Genomic DNA, 23,119 nt, shown 5'->3' with positions numbered 1-23,119 from the left:
CTGGCTCCCAGCTGGAAATTTAGGTGTCTTTGAGAGTAGAGTGCCTGTTCATTCTGATGTGATAGTATGCATCCTGAAGATCAATAGAGCATATCCAGTTGTCCTTCTGCAGGAGAAGCAGAATGGATGAAACCATGACCATCTGGAATTTGGAATTCGTTATAAACTGGTTCAGATAACTGAGATCCAAAATGGGTCTCAGGTCATCTGGTTTTTTTTGGCACTAAAAAGAACCATGAGTAAATTCTGGATCCTCTTTGGTCTGGAAGACCTCCTGGATGGCTCTTTTATCCAGCAGCTTTTGAATCTTTAGACCTGCTAACTCCCTCTGATTGGGTGGAACATCAGGAAGACATTTTCTTTTCTTTTAGGGAATTTGTAAAAAGGGAATGAAATATCATCTGGATATGATCCTTTGTGCTCATGAATCTTTTGTGATGCTATCCAGGATTTTAGGTGCAAGGAGAGGCACCCCCCACCCCCAACAGCATTCAAAGAGGGACAGTCACACAACCTTTCAGAAACAGTGAAAGGATCTGTCCAATAAGGAATCTCGAGACGCATGATTCTGTGGACCACCTCTGCTGCATGGGTGGTGTCTTCTGCTGTAGCTGTTTCCCCCTCTGCCTCTGGGGGAAAGTTACCATGTGACTGTTGGAAAGGTCCTTGACATTTCTGGAACTTCATCTTTCTACCAACATATTGATTCCTAGAAAAAGGTCTCTGCGGGGTAGAAAAGTAGATTCCCATGGCAGACAAGGTCCATCCATCTTGCTCACTGCAGGAAAGTGTTTCTTTAATGGTTGGCCCAAACAAAGATCCATCAAAAGCAGCATTGATGAATGATGCCTTGAAGGGCTCCACAAAATCGCACAACCACATCTAGGCATGTCTCCAAATGGCTATGCCTGAAGCAGCTGCCCTAGAGGAACCTTCATCTGCATGTGAGATTAACCTTATGGACATGTTTGTAATAGATTGCAGGGTGGCCAGTCATGAGGAAGAGGACTTTTGTTCCTTTGCAGACATGGACTCAGGAGTAGAGTTAGACAGTTCCTTAACAAAGTCCCTCTGTATCCTAGTGAAATGTGCCAGGCAATTCAGCGAATGTAAGGTGAAGGATGCTGAGGCATACACTCACTTTCCAAACCTGTCCAACACCCTACACTCCCTATCAGGGGATGGACAATGGAGCACGGTTCAGCCATTTCCTTTTTGGTGTCTGCTGCAACAACCATTGCATCTTCAGAGATTTCACTGGTCCACTATCGTCTGTCAGAAGGGGTGTTCAAAAATTTGTTTGGGCATTTGGGGATTGGTTCCATAGAGTATGGATCCTTCCATGCCCTGCAGGAGACAAGGTCTAGATGGTCCAGACCTGAACACTTCCAAGAACACAGATTCCTCTTGGAAAGGGGTGTGGGAAGATCAACCACCTTTCTGGTGATTGATCTCTAAGATGTCTCCAAACAAGACATCTTCAGCTGGAGATCTAGGTGACCCTTCCCTTTCATCAAAATTGGTGTCTTCTGAGGGATTCCTGTGGGAAATTTAAGTGTCTCCACTTGTATGCCCTCTTCCAAGGAACCTCTTCAGTGAAGTGTTCTGGAGAGGTGTTGGAAGAAGCAGGTAGTTCCTTGGTAGGAACTGCTTGGAAGCACAGACTGGCTAGCTGTCCCTGAGGTATAGGATGAGTAGACTCAAACACAGGATCTGGTGAGGTAACAGGGAATGGATCTGAAGGCACAAGAGTCAAAACTGTTCTGGGGTGAGAGAGAACCCTCTCCTCCACCACAAAGATGGAAGGACCAGGAGAAGCAGAGGACAATCCAACTGGAGCCGAGACTCTTGCCAGAGATGATCCCGGGCCCTACCCGACCCTCTGCTCTGAGGGAGAAGTCACAGCCAAGCTGTCCAACAATGAAGCTCCAAGGGGAAGTGACAGCTCTGAAAACTTCAGAGTCAAAGTCAATCCCTCGAATCTAGCATCAATGCTTCAGCTCCAAAAACCATCATGCTCCAGGGGGGTAGGAGCCAATCGGATCAGGGAAGTTGCTGGAGTGGAAGATCTTCGGATCTGACAGTTCGGCTCTCAGAGATCTCAGATCTGAGGGCTCCAAAACAGCAGGTCACATGGGAGAAGGAGCAACAACAGGCTGGAAGGAAGGATTTAGGCTCATGGATCCAATGGGAGATGAAGCCTGCAAGACCCCATCTGGATTTGTGTTCTGAGAAATTTTCTCATCATCCTATCTAACTCTGCCTCAAAGAAGACTTTGAGAGGACCTAATAGAAGAAGAAATGGAAGACTTTCTATTGTCTCCTGAAGGAAGGGAGACCTCAACCTCAGGGATACTGGCTCCGGAGAAAACCTTGGACTATGAAGCCTGAGGAGACCTGGCAACAGCAGATGTCAATCTGAAGAATTTGGATCCTAATTCTTAGAAATTTTCTTAGGTGGCTCCGAAGGAAGCACCGACTTAGGAGACAACACAGGGGAGTGTTTATAGTGGTTCCTGGGCTCCATGGATTTATGAAAGGGGGTTTGAGCCCTTAGTTTCATAGTTTCATAGTATAGTACTAGGCTATCTGCCCTGGGGCATTTGTAAGCCTAGCCATAGTGATGTAGCTTTTGCCACCCCATGAAATGGTACAAAAAATGTACAGAATAAATTTAGAATACTGTGCCTCTGTCTAGTAGTGACACAATGAAGGTCCCCTTATATAATATAATTAGTTTACTGTGCCCCTGTCTAGCAGTGACACAGATGTGACACCTGGGGTAAACTTACGATCTCCCATCCACTCATCAAGATTTCTCTTGAAGAGAGTCAGTGAGGGGCTCTGCCTAATACGAACTGGGATCTTGTTCCAAAGCATGGGAAGCCTCTGGGTTATGAATCTATCCCTCCAGCATGTCCTATTCATACTTGTGCCGAGGTCTTTAGCTCTCGTGGTCTTGATGGATTTGGATTTTTTGAGGTGGAGCATGTCCATCAGATCCTGATTGGACATGGCCTTGTACGTCAGGCAGAGATCACCTCTGAGCAGGCGGTATGCTACAGAACAGAGCTGAAGTTTCTTTAGTCTGGCAGAATAAGACATATGTTGGAGACCCTTGATCCTCTTGGTGAGGTACTTTTGTGGTCTCTCCAGCTGTTGCAAATGCCGGGTGAGGTACATACCAAATGGGGCATTGTACTCAATCATGGGTCTGATGAGGGAGGAATATAGGGGTACAATGACATCCTTGGATCTGGATGTGAATCCCTTCATGATGAGGTGTGCAAGGTAGAATGTTTTTCTAACCACTTTGGCAACGTGGGTGTCAAATGAGAGGTCGCTGTCGACTTGGGTCCCTAGGTCTCTGATTACTTTTTCCGTACTCAGTGGGTTGCTGTCTATGTGATAATTTGTGGGTACTTTGTTTTTCCCAAAGGGGATGACTATACATTTTCTGGCATTTAGTTTAAGGCCGTGACTCCGGCACCAGTTGTCCGTTTCTGTGAGGCCTTTTTGTAGGATGTGTGTGTCTGCTGGTGTATCGACTATGGCGCCTAGTTTGCAGTCATATGCGAACTTTGTCAGCCACAGCCCTCCCATGTTTGCTTTAACATCTGAGAAATAAATGCCGAACAAGAGGGGTCCCAGGACAGATCCCTGTGAGACACCACTTGTGACTGGCTTTGAGTATGACATTGCTCCAGCGATTTTAACTTTATGGGTTCTGTCCTTTAGCCAGTTTGCAACCCATCTACTGACATAAAGGTTTACTTTTAAGCTGTTGAGCTTATCTATGATGCCTGAGTGGGGTATTGTGTCGAAGGCCTTAGCCAAGTCCAGGTATGCTGTATGGACTGCTTTGCCCTCATCAATGGCTCTAGTGACTGTTTCGAAAAAGTCAACCAGGTTTAAAAGGCAGGATCTGCCCTTTACAAAGCCAAACTGGGTGGAACTTGATGCTGACGTTCCAGATGAAGCAGCAGAATCTGGAAGGAGGCCTTTTAGTACAAGTTAGTTCCTTTTATCACTAATGGCCTGAAGTTAAACAAAGCACAGATGGAACAAGATGTGTCCCAATGTGACAGACATAGACAATAGATACACTCCCTGTAGGCATCAGACTTGGGGATCTTATGCCCACAGGCAGTCCACTTTTCAGCCATACTGTAAAAAATGATTCAGAAATCCTAACAAACAATGAAGAGAAGGACATTTTTTTTTACAGTTCAAACTGCAAATAAAGAATTATATTGACAATGGTATGTGTAGAAAATACCTCAAAGTAGGGTAAAGGAAAGAGAAATGTTACCAACAATAGTAACAAAGAGTACCCAGAAAAATTCTTTGGTAGCTAGAACAGAAAACAATAGTGTAAGGGAGAATAAGAGAGAAGAATTAGGAGTTACGTACTTACCATAACTTAGCATCTGTGTTGTCCATTTTCATTCTTCCTCACTGATGGGTTACGGACCCGATCCTCAGATCTATCTTGGCTGCATTTTCCAGACTTTAGACTCCAGTCTTGAGCTCCTCCCTCTTCACATAATACACCACGCTATCTCTAATTCCTGATCAAGTTTGCTGCCTAAGTCTACTGATTTTACAGAGACACAACAGAAAGTAAGTATTAAAAACACAAATGTGGAACTAAAAAAGTTCCTGTATCATCCAATATCCTTCCAGAAAGTACAAGGCCAGGGGATGGTTGGGAGGGATGTGAGGAAGAATGAAAATGGATAACACAGATGCTAAGTTATGGTAAGTACATGACTCCTAAATCTGATGTTGACCTTTTCATTCTTCCTCATTGATGGGTTACAGTCCCCAGCTATGTAACTCTTGGGAGACCCTCAAACAAGGATATGTCAGAGCACTGTCAAAACTAAAGAAGGTCATCTTCAAGCAACACTGCCCAAAATGCAAAGTGTCACAAGGATATGATTATGGAGTAAGTGACTGTAAGAACAAAATTTTTAAAGAAGGCTCTGTGAGAAAGTCAGATGAGGCAGCCATGGATTTGGAGAAAGGGCATGCCAGTGCACAGTCAAACCAATAGGAGGACTGTTTTGGAGACAATGTCCAAAATGTAATGTGCACAAAGGTATGAATCTCTAAGGAAGAGACCTTCAGACATATATTGTCAAAGGCTGATGAGGTATTTATGGATTTAGTAGAAGGGGTTCTAGAGTGAAAAGGCAAATTCAGCCATTCGGGAATAATACGGATGGTCACAGGAGAGATAACTGGCAATTGTATGGGTTGATAATAGATTGTCTTTGTGGCCATTATGGATATACAGAAAGGATTCAGCCAGAAACTAGTAGTCCATTGGTCGTTTTGGGCCAATTCCTAGCTCCCTTCAGCCCCCTGCTATAAAACACGCTAAACGCGCGTTAGTGCGATTTAGCGCGGAGTTGCCACTGTTGCACACAAGAGCAGCGGCGGTTAAACAAGGTTAACTATTCGGGCCATCTAAATTCCACTCTTCAAATTTTCCCTTAGAACTACCTTCCTTGAGCTGTACTGCTGATCTAACCAGCATATCCTATAACTGAAAAGTTCATCTCTACTTGATTCCCAAGTAGACTATTCTCTATCTGTAAAGCCTAGCACTTACTCCTACAGTACTTGCACCTTGATAAAGCACTCTTATTATAGATAGTACCCCACCAGCCTAAAACCCACTTCCCTGGGAGTCCTTTGAAAGTCTCTTTATCTACTACTTCTAGTATGTCGAGGGATCAGTTGCTAGTGTCCTCTCCAGCTCAACTGGTGAACCTGGGAATATTGAGGCAATGTTACAATTGCCTCATGTACACAGACAATCCTCTCCTCCTCCCACAAAACACAAATGCATGCGAGAGATGCAACTATACGGCCAAACTGGAGGCTGAGCTCTCTCAACATAGGACTGGCAAGACCAGACAGGAGGAGAAGGTAACCACACACAATACATACCCAGTCACACATGGTACCATCACAACTTCAAATCATACACATACTCACACAAAGACATACTGGAGGCTCTGATCAAAATTTACCAAAACAGCAGAGGCCACCAAAGCAGACACCCAAACAACTACCACCTCATGACCCAACACATGCAACACATAGACCACACAGTCAGAGTGTCAAACAGTCACAGCCCTTAAGGCCAAACAAAATGCCAGACACACTTGTCATTGGTGATTCCATAGTCAGACACACTGACGTCCCGCTCACCAGACTGAGTAAAGAGAAGGTCACAGTAAGCTGCCTGTCGGGCGCTAGAATCCGCCACATAACGCAAGCACTCAGGTCTCTCAACAGCAGGTACAAGTATGACTCGGTCATTGTCCACGCTGGTGTCAATGACCTGAGACGTACCTCCTTGGACTACATGAAAAGGGACATCGAGGAGCTCTCTGATTATGTAGCCCAGGCAGGTATGACCCTGACCTTGAGCAGTATCCTACCTTCACCTAGAATGATGCCACAATACAGTGATAAGATGATCAGCTTTAATAATTGGCTTAAATTCTGGTGTCATTCAAAGGGGATCCAATGTCTGTCTGCCTGGGATGACATGCTGGACAAGCCACGCTGCTTCACAAGGGACGGCTTGCACCTGTCACCCTGAGCTTCGGATATTGGCAAAGGCTCTTGCCACCCCCATAGTGCCTTTTTAGGCAAGGCTCAAATTCTAAGCCTACCACCCTAGAACACCAAAAAGGAAAAAACTAAGGGTAATGCTGCTCAATGCCAGAAGTCTCACTCTCAAGATGCACGCACTCGAGGCCCTTCTCAATATGGAGAACATCGATGTCTGTGCTGTGACAGAAACCTGGTTCAAGGCTCCTGAGAGCACCCCAGCACTAACAGGTTTCACCTCATATCATGCGTTCCGGCCCCAAAATCCGGACAACACCAAGAAAGGAGGGGTGTCCATATTCATAAAGGACACCCACACCTCAAGGTTGGTGGCAACGCACGATGCATCGGAGACCATCCAGGTGCAATTAACCATAGGCAAGACTGCTCTGCAATTTGTAGCATGTTACAGGCCACCCTCTCAAACTCAGGAACCTCACATGGCCTTCCTGAAAACATTGGAGGATAAATGTATCTCCAAACACCATCATACTAGGTGACTTCAACTACCCTAATATAGACTGGGAACACTACTCAAGCCCGAACACTCTAACCCAAAGATTCCTGGAGTTCATAAACTCAAATGCCATGGAACAACTAGTCACCATCCCCACAAGAAGAGAAAACATACTTGATCTCATCATCACGAACATGGGATCAAAATGTTCAACTCCGGAAGTATACCCCTCACTGGTGAGATCAGATCATAAACTAATCTCGCTGGAGGTCCTCATCCCGCCCCCACCTGAAACAAAAAAGACCACAGTGAAAAACTTCTCAAAAGCCGATTTCACACTTCTAAAAACTAGTGTGATCTCCTTTAAGGCCCCTGAGCCAGTGGTAAACATTACTCAAACCGCTGAATCACTTACAAATGCCTTCTACCAGCACCTACAGGACTGCATGGATCAGGCAATCCCAAACAAAACTAAGACTCTCTGTACCAAAGGCAAGCGTCCAGTCTGGTGGACCCCAGCCATAAACAAGCTCTACAACATAAGGAGGAAGCTACTACAAGATAGAGCAAAATCCTTGAAAGGTAAGACACCTTTGATCATTATAAGTAAAAACTAAGAGCTCTCATAAAATCATCCAAGGCAAATTTTGAGAGAAAAATCGCCAAGGACTCTAAAGACAATCATAAGGCCTTCTTTAGCTATGTTAGAAACCTAGGAGGAAACTCCCAGATATGCTCAGAATTAGTTCAAAATGATGTGAAAATTACTGAACCTACACACATTGCTAACATACTGGCTGACAGGTTCAGTGCAAACTCCCCCTCCCCAAAAGGAGAGATATCTATTCCAGAGGATTGTAGCCCCCAAACATCTCCAACGCCCAGGTGAGAACTGCCCTCACTAAGGCAAAAAACACAGCATCCATGGAACCGGATGGTGTCCCCGGCTGTGTGCTTCATGAACTCAACGAGGAATTAAACCCACAGTTAGGACAGCTGTTTAATCTTAGCCTCACCTCAGGATACGTACCCAAGGAGTGGCGCACGGCGACTGTGGTCCCACTTCATAAGGGCGGTGCCTCCACAGACCCTGGAAATTACCGCCCATTAGCTTGACAAGCCTTATCTGCAAAGCCATGGAGAGGATCATAATGGAACTCATAAATAAAGACATAGGGAACTTGCAGACTTTGGATCCAACCCAGTTTGGCTTTGTCAAAGGCAGATCCTGCCTCTTAAACTTGGTTGACTTTTTCGAGACAGTCACCAAGGCCATTGATGAGGGAAAGGCAGTCCATACAGCCTACCTCGACCTGGCAAAGGCCTTCGACACAATACCCCACTCAGGTATCATCGAAAAACTCATCAGCTTGAATGTAAACCCATACATCACAAGATGGGTTGCAAACTGGCTAAGTGACAGAACCCACAGGGTCAGAGTTGCTGGAGCCATGTCAGACTCAAAGCCTGTCACAAGTGGTGTCCCACAGGGCTCAGTCCTGGGTCCACTCTTGTTCGGCATCTACTTTTCTGAAGTACAAGCAAACACAGGAGGGTTATGGCTGACAAAGTTTGCAGATGACTGCAAACTGGCCATAGTCGAAAACACATCTGACACAGATATCCTCCAGAAGGGCCTCACAGAAATGGATAACTGGTGCCAGAGCCATGGCCTGAAGTTAAACGCCAAAAATGCATAGTCATACCCTTCGGGAAAAACAAGGTTACCCCTAGCTACCATATAGGTGGCAATCCACTGAGCACAGAAAAGTCATCAGGGATCTGGGGACCCATGTTGACAGTAGCCTTCGTTTGACACTCATGTTGCTAAAGTAGTTAGGAAAACCTTCTATATCGCCCACCTGATCATGAAGGGATTCACATCTAGATCAAGGGAGGTCATCGTCCCCTGTACTCATCACTCATTAGACCTATGATTGAGTACAATGCCCCATTCGAATGTATCTGACCAGACATCTGCTGCAGCTTGAAAGGCCCCAAAAGTTCCTCACCAAAAGGATAAAGGGTCTCAAAATATGTCTTATGCTGCCCGACTGAAAGAACTCCAGCTCTATTCAGTCTCATACCGCTTGCTCAGAGGTGACCTGTGCCTGACATATAAGGCCATGTCAAACCCAGATTTGATGAATATGCTTCACCTCAAAAATCTAGATCCCTCAGAACCACAAGGGCGGAGACTTAAACCTTGACACGGTTATAAATAGAACGTGCTGGAGGGACAGATTCATCACCCAGAGACTCCCTATGCTGTGGAACAAAATCCCGGTACATGTGAGGCAGAGCACCTCGCTGGCCTTGTTCAAGAGGAATCTTGACCAATGGATGGGAGATCGCAGATATACCCCAGGGATTACTTCAGTGTCACTGCTTGACAGAGGCACAGAAAAATGATAGGCATAGTTTTTATTCAAACTAAAGGGGTGGCGAAAGCCACATAACTATGGGCTAGGCTTATAAATGCCCTTGGGCAGATAGCCTAGTATGAACCTATGAACCTATGATTGGTCCAGGGAAATATCCTAACTTTTTATGGAAATAATGTAAGTAGTATGCCATTTGGAGAAGCCATGCTTTTAGTTAAAGCATATGGAACTAGAAGTGCTAGACTTCTGATGGGAAAAATAAGGAGATTTGAATTTGCCTATATAATTGCTGAGTGTTATATTAGAAAAGGGAACACCCAGATAATTAATAGAAAAGGATACAAAGAGTTGGTCAGATTTTCTGTGCTGCCCTGTCCTGTGCAAACAGAAAAGCCATTGTCTATGAACATCAGGAAGATGTAATACGTATTCTCCTTTACTGCACAATTTGGAAATGAAGTTGTAACTGAATGGACTGGTTACTGTTGGATTCTGTTGCTACTTTAGACATAAAAGAGGGGTTACTTCACAGGAAAACCCTGTCTTTGTAAAAAAAGGGATATGGAAGCTAAAAATTACAATGGTAGAAGAGGACAATGATGTTAACAGACAGTTTTTTTTTATTCTGATGGCTTGTGTAGAAAATTCTAGTTTAATGTTAGATGGGGATAGACATGTGGGAGACAGGTCATGGAGCCCATCTGAGCCATCATCTCACAGGGGTCAGAGTGAGGAGAATGTTCTGCAAAAGGAAATTCCTAAGGAAAATGTTTCTGGGGAGCCTTGCAATGTTAGAAGAGCCAGTGTTATGTCTGGAGGAGTGACAATCCCATTAGTTTTCCAGGGGGATCAAAAGAATGGACCGTTCTTCACTTAAGTTGCACCTCTAGCATAGTGGACAGCATCAGAAAATACTGTAGATAATGGGGGGAAAAAGAGAATGGTCTGTCTCCACTATATGTCCCCTGGTTGGAAACTCTAACAAATGCTCAGCATTAACAGAAGTCCCTGGAGGTCATAGTAAGGGTAAAGACGAAACCGAATGGATGCAGACTAGCTCTCGATGATTCCACAATGCCTATCTATTTTAATGTTGTATTGTACATCTTAGAGGCAAATGGGATACCTCTGATAAAATTTGTGCCAAGGAGACAGGATGGACTGAATTGTAAAGCATCTGGAAATTGAGTATGCTACCCTGAGATTTAGGATTACTAGATAGATCTTGGGATCCCTTTTTTCTTTTGTTCTGAATAAAAAAAAGGGAGAGGGGATGTCTCAACCTATTTTTTGACCCTGCAAGAATTGTTTGTGAAATTAGTTCAGGCATCCAGAAAAAAATTTCAATGGAAAGGTAGCCTGGGAGGAGCATCAGGGCGTTGATGGGGTTTATCAAAGAAAGAATATCTAAAAAAAAAAAAATGTTTTTGTGGACTCCTTTCTAGGTACATTTTCCTATAGCCTTGCTGGAAACAATAAATTAATAGAAGTTGAAGGTTTTTGTTCCAGTGGGAGGGTTCATTAAGGAAGGTATTAAACAAAGACACTTTAAGAAGTTGCCTGAAGAATCATAGCGTTATCTACAGATATTTGACAACACGGAAGAGTCAGGGCTAACCGTTTGAAAGGGGTCTTCCTCTATATAAGAGATGAGAGACCTCAAAGTATTTGAAAACGGCAAAGCAATAGTAGGTTGAGGAGAGAGCCCCTTGACATCTTCCTAATAAAAAGGAGTCTAAGGAAGAATTAAAAATTTCTTAAGGTATCTTAACTAAGGAAAGGTAAGGAAGGTATTGGAGTTTCATTAGATAGTACAATAGTACAAAAAAGAAGTTATATTCTTACCATAACGTTCCATGTGAATTGTTCATCTCGCCTTTGTTCTTACACACGGGTTCGGAGCCGATCCTCGGCACCGAGTCGGCCGCATCACAAGCTCTGCATCTAAGAGAAGCTCGAGGCACAGTCCCTATCCCATGATCCCCTGCTGCTATCCCTCAGATCTAGTTTGCAAGAAACCAGAATGCACTACCAACCCCTGTGTCTAACGCTCACGCAAGCATACACCTGAACCTAAACATATAAACTAAACATAGACCGGTGTACACCTGATGAGAGACCTCAAAGTATTTGAAAACGGCAAAGCAATAGTAGGTTGAGGAGAGAGCCCCTTGACATCTTCCTAATAAAAAGGAGTCTAAGGAAGAATTAAAAATTTCTTAAGGTATCTTAACTAAGGAAAGGTAAGGAAGGTATTGGAGTTTCATTAGATAGTACAATAGTACAAAAAAAGAAGTTATATTCTTACCATAACGTTCCATGTGAATTGTTCATCTCGCCTTTGTTCTTACACACGGGTTCGGAGCCGATCCTCGGCACCGAGTCGGCCGCATCACAAGCTCTGCATCTAAGAGAAGCTCGAGGCACAGTCCCTATCCCATGATCCCCTGCTGCTATCCCTCAGATCTAGTTTGCAAGAAACCAGAATGCACTACCAACCCCTGTGTCTAACGCTCACGCAAGCATACACCTGAACCTAAACATATAAACTAAACATAGACCGGTGTACACCTAATGAGACACCTAGTAATGAGCCGGTAGCGCTAGTTAACCCAGCAAAGACCAACCAGACACTAGTTGTACCAGTTCTTCCAGAACCGGCGGGGGAAGGAGGGAGGGAATGTAAGAACAAAGGCGAGATGAACAATTCACATGGAACGTTATGGTAAGAACATAACTTCTTTATGTGAAATTGTTCGATCTCGCCGTTTGTTCTTACACACGGGAAGCGTCCCTAGCTCCGTTACCCTGGGTGGCTCACGGAAGAACATTCCTGAGAACAGTGGAACCAAAGGAAGCTCTGTCCTTGGAGGTCCTATCTATTTTGTAGTGAGTAATAAACGTATGAGGCTTTGCCCACGTAGCCGCCGCACAGATAGTATCCAATGGTAGATGAGCGGCATGGGCTAGAGAGGTAGAAACTGCCCTAGTAGAATGAGCCTTAGGCCTGAACGGAAGTGGTTGTTTGGAAGCTGAATAGACAAAATTTATGCAGTCCGAAAGCCATTTGGATAACGTGCATTTTGTTACTGCCATCCCTTTCTTATTATCCGTGAAGGAAATGAAAAGCTGATCTGATTTCCTGCATACCTTTGTTCTGTCCAAATAAAATTTCAGCTGTCTATGTACATCCAATTTGTGCAGCATGTATTACAACTTGTTAGAATGTTTTTTGAAAAAGGTGGGAAGCTCAATAGAGTGATTAATATTAAGCATTGAACATACTTTCGGGAGAAATGATGGATTAGTGCGTAAGGTGACTCTGTCAGGATGAAAAACCATGTATGGGGGTCTAACCGACAAGGCCTGTAGCTCTGATATCCTACGAGCTGAAGTGACAGCAATAAGAAAAAGAGTCTTCCATGACAAATATTTAAGTGAACACGTTGACGCTGGTTCGAAGGGTGGCAACATAAGTTGAGATAACATCAAATTGAAGCTCCAGGGAAAAACCGGATCCCGAATGGGCGGACGGAGATGAAAGGTACCCTTCATGAAAGCTTTACACAGCCTGTGAGACATAAGTGCAGAGTCCCCTTCACCTACATGAAAGTTAGATATGGCAGCTAACTGCACTCTTATCGTGGATGTAGAAGCCCCTTCGTGAAAGAGTGTAGATAAAAAATCCAAGATTTTGTGTATCGGGGCCACCAAGGGATCTATGCCTTGCCCTGATGCCCAACACGCAAAACGTTTCCATTTGCTCCTGTACAGTTTCCTAGTGGAAGCTTTGTGGGAAGAAACTAGAATGTGTTGTACTGCTGGAGACAAAAAATTTGACCTGGCTGTCAGCTTGAGGGACTGAAGAGATGGGTGAGGAACTCCTGACGAGTGTGTCAACAGGTCTGGCACTGGGTCCATGATCCACGGTTCCTACATCTGGTGCATTCGAAGAAAGGGAAACCAGATCTGTCGAGCCCAGAATGGTGCTATTAAAATGATCGTCCTTTCCAGACTCCTGGCTTTCTGTAGGAATTTGGGTATTAATGGAACCAGAGGGAAGGCATATAGGAGACTCGGGGGCCAATCGTGTACCAGTGTGTCTCTGGGGGCACCCCCCGGAGGGGGAAGTAGGGCAAAGTAGCTTCTGCATTTGGCATTTAAGGAGGAAGCAAACAGATCGCAGCAAGGCTGGCCCCATCTGCGGAAAATCCTCTCCGCCACTTGACTTTTGAGGGACCACTCATGAGGCAACAGGATGGCTCTGCTCAACCTGTCTGCGATGACATTGGATGACCCTGGGATGTGCGTTGCTATTAGAAAGTGTCCGGTGGACACAGCCCATTGCCAAATTCTCAGAGCCTCTCTGCATAATGGGTAAGACCTGGTTCCCCCCTGTTTGTTTATGTACCAGACCACTGACATATTGTCCGTCTGAACTGCCACTGTTCCTACAGGTAGGGAGTCGTGGAAGTGTTGTAACGCTAGAAACACTGCTCTCAACTCCAGGACATTGATGTGCAGATTGTACTCCATCTTGGACCACTGTCCTTGGACCGTTCTCTCCTGAAAAAGTCCCCCCAACCCCATCAGGGAAGCGTCCGTGGTTATTGTGGCTGTAGGGCTAGCTAGCACAAACGGGCGCCCTATTGCCAGATTTTGACTGTTCAGCCACCATCGAAGATCCCGCTTGCAAGATTCTGTGATCAAGATGTGGTGTGACAATGGAAGATGCTGGAATGACCACTGCGCGAAGAGCAGCCACTGGAGGACTCTCATGTGCATCCTGCCCAACGGAACTGCAATAAGGGTAGCTGCCATCATTCCCAGGGCTTTCAGCACTTGCGCGGCAGGAACTCTCTTGTTTCGAAGAAGAAGAACGACCTGATCCCTGAGGGCTGAAACTCTTGTCTGGGGAAGCTTGATCAAAGCTGTAGTAGTGTCTAAATCCGCCCCTATGAATGAGATATGCTGTGAGGGCGATAAGGCAGATTTTTCGAAGTTGACTGTGACTCCTAAATGGGAACAAAGGTTGATGGTGTAGTCCCTGGCTTGTACAAGATGATGCTTGGTGGTAGCGGTGAGGAGCCAGTCGTCCAGATACAGAAACACCCGGAATCCTAGCCGCCACTACTGCCATGCATTTGGTGAACACCCTGGAGGCTGAGGTGAGACCAAAGGGCAGAGCTCGAGAATGGAAATGACTGGCTCCCAGCCGGAAGTGCAGGTGATCTCTGGACGCCCTAGCCATTTTGATGTGGTAGTACGCGTCCCTGAGATCTAAAGAGCACATCCAATCACCCTTCTGCAGAAAGGGAAGGATCGATTGTAGCGTGACCATCCGGAACTTTTCCTTCCTTACGAAGGTGTTGAGTTTGCTGAGGTCCAATATTAGCCTCCAATCCCCTGTTTTCTTTGGAACTAAAAAGAACCTTGAGTAAGTTCCGGATCCTATTTGGTCCGCCGGGACTGGTTGGATGACTCTTTTTTCGAGCAGCTTTCTTATTTCTATGGCTGCTTGATCTCACAGATTGGGTGGGACATCTGGAAATCTCTTTTGATCGGGGGGGAGTGGTTACAAATGGAATGTCATACCCTCTGGTTATTATGCTTTTTACCCAAGAATCTGAAGTGAGATTTAGCCAGGCCTCTGGGTATAAAGCCAAGCGACCCCCGACTGCCTCCAGAGTGGGACAGTCGGCCTCCACTCAGGAGTGCTGGAAGGGCTTCCCAAGGGTTCTATCCCTGTTGCTCTGGTTCTGCGGACCCCCTCTGCCGCCTGGGCGGCATCTTCCATTTCTCCCCCATCCTCTGCCTCTGGAGGGGGCATAACTCTGTGTGGACTGGAAAGATCCCTAAGTCTTTTGGAACCACATTTTTCCACCTCTTTGCCCTTTGGGGTACGGTCTAGTAGGGGCAGAAAAATGGACCCCTACAGCAGACAGGGTCTTACCCTCTTGCTCACACTGCGTGAGAGTCTCCTTTACTTTGGGTCCAAACAGGGTGGCACCATCAAAGGGGGCATTGGCAAAGGAAGACTTGAAGGCTTCCGCAAAGGAGCACAGGCGCATCCAGGATTGTCTCCACAGAGCGATTGCTGAGGCTGCAGTCCTACTCGAACCTTCGGCCGCATACGAGATGAGCCTCATGGATGAGTTAACTATCGAAGTCAGGGTGTTGAGTTGTGCTGTAACCTTTTCCGAGACCGCAGCATCTATGTTACCCTGGACAGTAACTCCCAGCTCCTTAAGGAGGTCTCTCTGAAGGCGTGTAAAGTGCGTGAGATAGTTCAGCAATCACATGGAGAAAGTCACTGAACTGAAAACACGCTTCCCATACCTGTCCATAGTCCTGGAATCTTTGCTAGGAGGATGGACAGAGGAAGATGCCTCGGACATTTCCTTCTTCGTGGCTGCCGCCACCACCATAGCATCAACTGGGACTCCCTTAGTGAGATAGGCCTTGTCCTGGGGGGCAGTGATATACTTATTGGGCCTCCGAGGGACTGGTTCCACTGTGTCCGGACTCTCCCACGCCCTTCGAGCTATTAGGTCCATCAACTCATCGAAGGGCGGAGTCACCCAGGAGGTAGAAGGTTGAGCCCCAAAGCCTTCAGCAACACCGATTCGTCCTCAGTGGGGGCAAGTGACTGCCAATCACCTCTCTGCTTTACGATCTCCAGGATGTCAGCAAATGAGACATCCTCAGAGGGGGACCATGGGGACCCCTCCGACTCATCCAAATCGGTGTCCAATATCACTGATTCCTGTGGGGAATCAATGTGCCTCCTCTTGCACAATTTCTTCCTCGGAACTTCATCAGAGGGGGCATCTGGTGAAGCTTCCGAGGAACAGGGGACACCCTCTGGGGCTGGCTGAGGCATTGGGTCTCTACGCTTGGCCGGGATCGCGGGTGCAGAAACAGAACGCGGTCCCTTGGTGGAAGGAGAAGATGACTCCGATGAAGTAAATGTCTGTTCAGACAGGACCTTCCTCATGACATCGAAGGCACCGGAGCCCCGGGCCGAGGACTCCACCGGATCCGAAGAGCACGGCAGCTTCCCCGAAACCGGGACTACAGGCTCCGACCCCGAGGATGGAGCCGAGCTAATTTGCGCCGAGGGGGAGCGTCGGAACCGAAAGTTCGGTTCGACTCTCCGCCCCGGAACTGAGGAGAGACCGTCGGCTCCAAGACTCCTCGATGGGCTCCGAGGGAGTCGAGGTCAATGGTGCCGACCGCACTAAAGAAGGCTTCGGCACCGAGGGGTTAACAATCATCGGTTCGTCATCTCCCGGCTCTAAGGACTCGATGGGTCTCAGAGGAGGATCTGCAGGAGACACAGGGAGGGCTTCGAGTTTCGATACCAACTGGGACGAAACCGCAATGAGCTTGGATAGAGTCGTGTTCTCCATAAGCTTCTGCATCCCTCGATCCACGTCGGCGTCAGATAACGGCCTGGAAGAACGGGTCGAAGGGGCCGAAGAAGTCACCGATCGAAGGATCGAAGATGGAGGCACCTCCGATACCGGCTCCAAGACCTGGGCCTCCATCAGAGACAATGGTTCGATGCTCGGCCCTGAGGTCTGTGGAGCCAGTGACTGAATCTTAGTAGAGGTGCTCGGAGCCGATGACTTGGGCTCCGATACCTTCGAAGACTTCGACCCCTTCGAAGACTTTGACGCCTGATCAGCCTTCTCCAAGGCTTCTTGAAAGTCGGGCTTTAGCAAACCCCTCTCGATTAACTTCCTGCGCCTCTCCATCATGACCCTTCCACTGAAGGAATGACAGATAGAACAGTCTTCCTGCAGATGGAGAGGGCCAAGACAGTAGACGCAGGAAGTATGATTGTCAATGATGGACATCTTCTGTCCACACTGACATCTCTTGAACCCAGACTTGGCCTTTTCTGCCATGTCCAAAACAAGTAATAAGCACTAACAATTCTACAGCAAAGTACTAGCAATATTAGAAATACTAATATTTATCTATATATATATATATATATATATATATATATATATATATATATATATATATATATATGTATATATAACCCTATAACTGTAATTTTGCTACTGTCAGAGCCTTGACAGGACTAACTCGGCCTAAACCGAAACTTGGGGAAAAAAAAAAAACTATAACGGGTAAAACCCTAAGAAAAAGCACGCACACACACACAAACTGGTTACTACGTCGAAACTAACTAGAAAAATTAATTTTAAATAGAATACTAATTGCAACATACAAAATTTTACTGGCCCGAGCTCTCTCCTCGACGCAATCTGTTGCAGCGGCAAACTAGATCTGAGGGATAGCAGCAGGGGATCATGGGATAGGGACTGTGCCTCGAGCTTCTCTTAGATGCAGAGCTTGTGATGCGGCCAACTCGGAGCCAAGGATCGGCTCCGAACCCGTGTGTAAGAACAAACAGCGAGATCGAACAATTTCACATCATCAGATTCTTAAGGGGATACTTGGATCAGTTGCTAGGAAGGTATTTGGGATCTAATACAGGAGGAAACTTATGAAAATTTTGTAGACTAAAGAAAAGTGAGCTCAGTAAACAAATCAGCACGGGAGTATCTCTGGGGGGACTCTTTAAGCCCAAAGAAAAGAATCATAGTCCTGAACAGGAGGATGAGGTAAGGACATGTGGGTATTAATAATAATCTCTAATACTGTGAGGCAGGTCGGTACCTAAACATCCAGCTAGACTGTGACATTCTAGAGGGGACAGGGAAGGGGAGATCACCGGAAGGGCAAGAAAGTCCCTCTCTCCTGCATAAGAGGCTCAAAGTAAGAGCCGGGATACTGTCCTCTGTCCAAGCACCACTAAGGGACAAACTACTGAAAAAACAACACGGGAAATAATGAAGACCTAGGTTGAAGCAAGTCCAGGCCACCGAAAAAGAAAGGGAGAGAGAGAGAGACAAAGATCTCTCCCACTATGTGAGTCCTATGATGGTTAAGAGAAGGACAGGTTAGATCCCAGGCCATAGTGTTAGGAAGAGAAGGATCAGTTCCACAGTGGAACCATATAGGGGCTTGTGAGTTAGGAACAAACACAAATCTTCGAGGTAAACCAGGATCAATTCCACAGTGGAACCATGTAGAGGCTTGTGAGCTAGGAACAAACGCAAATCTTCGAGGTAAACCTGTACATTGAATTATGAAAGAGGAACAATTTTAGGGAGCAATAGCTATAGCTGTGATAGAATGGGCTGCCTAGAACTCTATATCTGTTAAAATAGTTCAGATGTAAGGAAGCAGGACAATTCCACCCAGGCAGTGAATGTAGGTAGTTCCCAAAATGTGCCCAAGGAGCTTATCGCATAGGTTCTACACTGAAATGTCCACTGTTTCTGAGAAGAGGAAGGGGAGGCTTTTTTTTTGTTTTGTTTTGAGAGGTAATCAAGATCCGAGGGATGTCTCAGATCCAAAGGAAGCCAAGATTAGATGACATATCTGAAGGCACCATATCCAGGAAGAGTCCAATTTCCTCTAGTTGACCTGCTACCCACCAGAACATAGAACCTCAGATTCAAGGGGAGGGCCAATCACTCAATAGCCCCAGATCTGAAGGCTCCAGATCCAAGAACAGTTCAGCTGCTTCTGATACCATATGTTGGATCCGAAAAGATAACCATTCACTGTACAGATCCGGATCTGAAGACTCTGAATACAAGAACAGCTCAGCTGTTTCTGGTGCTATACATTGGATCCAAGATCTTTGGATCTGAGGAGATAATCATTCAGTCTGCAGCTCCGGATCCAAGAACAGCCTGGCTGCTTCTACGGCTACCTGCCAAATGTCAGATTTGAGTTCCTCAGATCCTAGGAGATAATGATCCACTTTCTAGCTCCAGATCCATAGGCACTGGATCCGAGGATAGTTTAGCTATGTTCTGTGATCAACTATCGAATCCTAGTATAAGAACATTAAAGCAGACTGGATTCAAGATGAGGTAGTCCAACGCAACAAACCAAGAAATTATCAGATCCAAATATTGCCTCAGATTTGAAGGAATTTGCATCAGACCAACAGCTCGGATCCAAAGGTGTCAGATCCAAGAAGGCTCAATCCTCAATAAGAAACCAGTATATGAAAGACTACAGCCCCGGGATCCGAAGAAGAAGGGGAGATTCAGCCAACTGGATCTGAGGAGGGAGCCCCTTGACACCTCCAATCCAAGAAGGCCGTTGGAACACACCTGCAAACAAAAACATTAGAAAAGCCATTGGGTATGAGGAGAGCTACGGATACAAAGAAGCCAAGCTGGTCCAGTAGCTCTGCATCCAAAAGAGCTGGATCCAAGACTTGCCCAACTCTCCATGGGCACCTAGCACCCATCAGATCCTAGTCTTAGATCCAAGGAAGCAGGAAGGAAAAAGGATGCTCAGATTGGTCAATTACAATGGCAGGAGAAAAAAGGATCCAAAGAAGTCTCCAAGACGGTTTGCCAATATCTTATGCCCCGTAGTCACAGTTAGAGACAGTCGGATCCTGAGTTTAGGATACAATGAACTGGTACAAGGATAGGAACACATCAAAGCAGCTGAACCTGTCAGATCACAAGAGAATTTTGGATTTGAAGGAGGCCCTAAGAGCTTCAGATCCAAGGGATGGATCTGCAGCCCTCGCTTCATTTTCCTGAATTTCTATCGTTTTAATGGGGGGGGGGGGGGCAAAGTGAAAAAACAGCAAGGCTGTAATGCGGAACAGGAGGGGGACTTGAACTCCTCTGTGAGACAGCCAGCAAGCCAGACCTCCAGTAAGCATATCTCTTATAAACTTCGAACATTAGCAAGCATTTCTTGAAGAAAATTAAGTCTGAAACTTAAATGTATGTCATTATTTAGTAACTCAATCCACTGTGATATGCCAGGAAACTATAAATTTTATGAAGAATGGACAAAAACAAAAAAAATATTCGGCAAAACTCTGGACATTCTGCGAAAAACTGTACAGTTGAAAGCTATGCCAGCAAGGCAAAAGACCACCAAGCCAAGAAACCTAGAAAGTCGACAGATCAACAAGTCCACATTAGCATGAGCCAAACGGACAAGCCAGAACCATCAAAGCTCTGCACCAGCTAGGAGACAGAAAGAAAAACAAGTCACGTGCCTGCAGGCTGAGACAGAGCATCCAGAAACAAACATCTCAATCCAAAACTCATTCAAAGATACTCCACAGGCCATAAACACAAGTATCACCCTTCAAGCCCAAAAACAAAGTAATTCCAAAACAAAAGTCACGTGGCAGTACCACCTTGACCAGAAGGCAGCTGTGGAAACAAAGACCTGGACTGCTAGTCAGAACAGAACAGGAGAAAACCCATTTGAGAGGCAGGAAAACTGTCCCAGTAAAAGCTAGCGGGTGTGGTGAAAATTCTGTGGGTAGCACAAAGGTTCAAACAATACTAAATTCAAGAACTTTAATTGTAGAAGAAAGAGGAAAGGGCCTGAAGAAAGCAATGAGGAGAAAGAATCTGGGCCAAACAAACAAAAATAACAACGGACCTGTTTTGCAGAGAGATGAAGTTAGCAACAACAACAAAAAAAGGTGTATGAAAAGATTATGGGACTAAATAAATCCATTTAACTCCATTTAATAAAATTAAAAGTTATGTACTTACCATAACTTGGCATCTGTGTTGTCCAGTTTCATTGTTCCTCACTCTTGGGTCTCTAGATCCGATCTTGGATCTAATTTGGCTACTTCTCAAGACTTACGATCCGAGGCTTGAGCTCCTCCCTCTCCTGTAATGCCTCACTTTTCCTCTAACCCCTCAGATTGAGTTTGCTGGCCTATTTACATAAATCTATGACAGCTAGCAATAGAAACAACACACACACACACACACATATATATATATATATATATATATATATATATATATATATATATATATATCATCATAATATGGAGCTCAAACCAGTATCCTATGGGTTCCTACATCCTCTAGATAGATTCTCAACTGTTAAGGTTGGGTTATGGGTGGGATGAGGAAGAATGAAACTGGACAACATAGATGACAAGTTATGGTAAGTACATAACTTCTAAATCTGATGTTGTCCATTTCATTCTTCCTTACTCTTGGGTCAGAGTTCCCAGCTACATAAATCATGGGTGGGCCACATGGAAGGATATGCCTGAGCATTGCGGAGCCAAAGGATGCTCTGTTCCCAGATACAACATCCAATTTGTAATGAGAAACAAATATATGAGACTTGGACCAAGTTGCTGCTGCACAAATTTGTCAGTAGGAGTTCTGGCTGAAAAAGCAGATGAGGTGGACATCGACCTGGTAGAATGAGCTTTTGGGGCATGGGAAATTTGCAAGCCATTCAAGGAATAAACAGTAGAAATACAATCAATAATCCACTTTGCCATAGTGATTTTGGACACTGCCTGGCCTAGCTGACTAGGTGAAAAAGAAATGAATAGCTGCTCTGATTTTCTATGCTACTTCGCTCTATGTAGACAGAAATGCAACTGTCTATGTACATCCAACAAATGCAGCATATATTCACCCTTGTTTCAATGATTGGGAAAAATGAATGGCTTGGTTAATATTTGTCTCTATAGCAACTTTGGGCATAAAGGTAGGATTCATGCATAAGGAAACCCTATCTTTGAAAAACATAATTTAAGATGTTTTGAATAATAAAAGCTTGTAGTTCAGACACTCTTTTTTGCTGATGTGATGGCCACTAGAAAAATAGTTTTCCAAGTTAGAAATTTCACGTCACAGGAGCTTGCAGGCAAAAAAGTTTCTGAGTAAGACCTTGAAGCACATTGGTGAGATCCCAAGGAGGAGACAGATCTGTCATTGGAGGCCTAAGTAGAAAAGCCCTTTTCATAAAGGCTCTACATAACCTGGATGCTGAAAGGGGAGATGAAAAGGTAGTGCCTTTCCCAATGTGAAAATTTGCAATCACTGCTAGTTGCAACTTTATGGTGGAAAAACTAGCCCCGTCTTGATAAAGAGAACTTAGGAACAAGAGTATATCCAAAATAGAAGCTAAAAACGGATCAATATTCTGTTTCAATGCCCAAAATGAAAATCTCTTCCACTGTAAACCTTTTTTGTGGAAGGCTTTTGGGAAGCAAGTATAATTTCTCGAACAGGGGAAGCTAGCCTAGACTTTCATAGCATCACTGGAAGTGGAGAAACCAAGAGGTTAACCTTGGGGCTCTGAGACTGAGACTTCGATGCTCAGACAGATGGGAAATCAGATCCTGTCTAGGATCCAGCATCCATGGGGGATACTTGCTGTGAGGCCGCAGGAAGGGGAACCATGCTTGACAAGGCCGGAAGGGGGCAATGAGGATCAAAGTGCTCTTCAACATGCTAGCTTTCTGTAAGACTTTGGGGATCAGAGGAATAGGAGGGTATGCATACAGGAAACCCACGGACCAGTCATGGCCTAGAGTATCTCTGGGTGATTCCCCAGTTGGGGGAATCAGATCGAAGTACCCAGTGCATTTCTTGTTCAGGGGAGAGGTTAAGAGACTGCAGCAGGGTTGGCCCCATTGGCTGAATATTTGGTTCACTACTGATTGAGTCAGGTACCACTCATGTGGACTCAAGATAGATCTGCTCAGTCTGTCCTCCAGATTGTTAGTCTCCCCAGGAATGTG

At 45.4% G+C, this 23,119-nt stretch overlaps 1 protein-coding gene across 1 annotated transcript in view; it reads right to left on the bottom strand.

Moving 5' to 3' along the window:
• LOC122810830 (voltage-dependent P/Q-type calcium channel subunit alpha-1A-like) overlaps positions 1-23,119 on the bottom strand; it is a 954,642-nt gene that overhangs the window by 182,603 nt on the left and 748,920 nt on the right. The window lies entirely within an intron of this gene.

This window comes from Protopterus annectens, chromosome 9.part0, assembly GCF_019279795.1.
Source record: "Protopterus annectens isolate FY-2018-M chromosome 9.part0, PAN1.0, whole genome shotgun sequence".
Taxonomy (NCBI): Eukaryota; Metazoa; Chordata; order Ceratodontiformes; family Protopteridae; genus Protopterus; species Protopterus annectens.
This window is presented reverse-complemented; position numbering and strand designations above follow the sequence as displayed.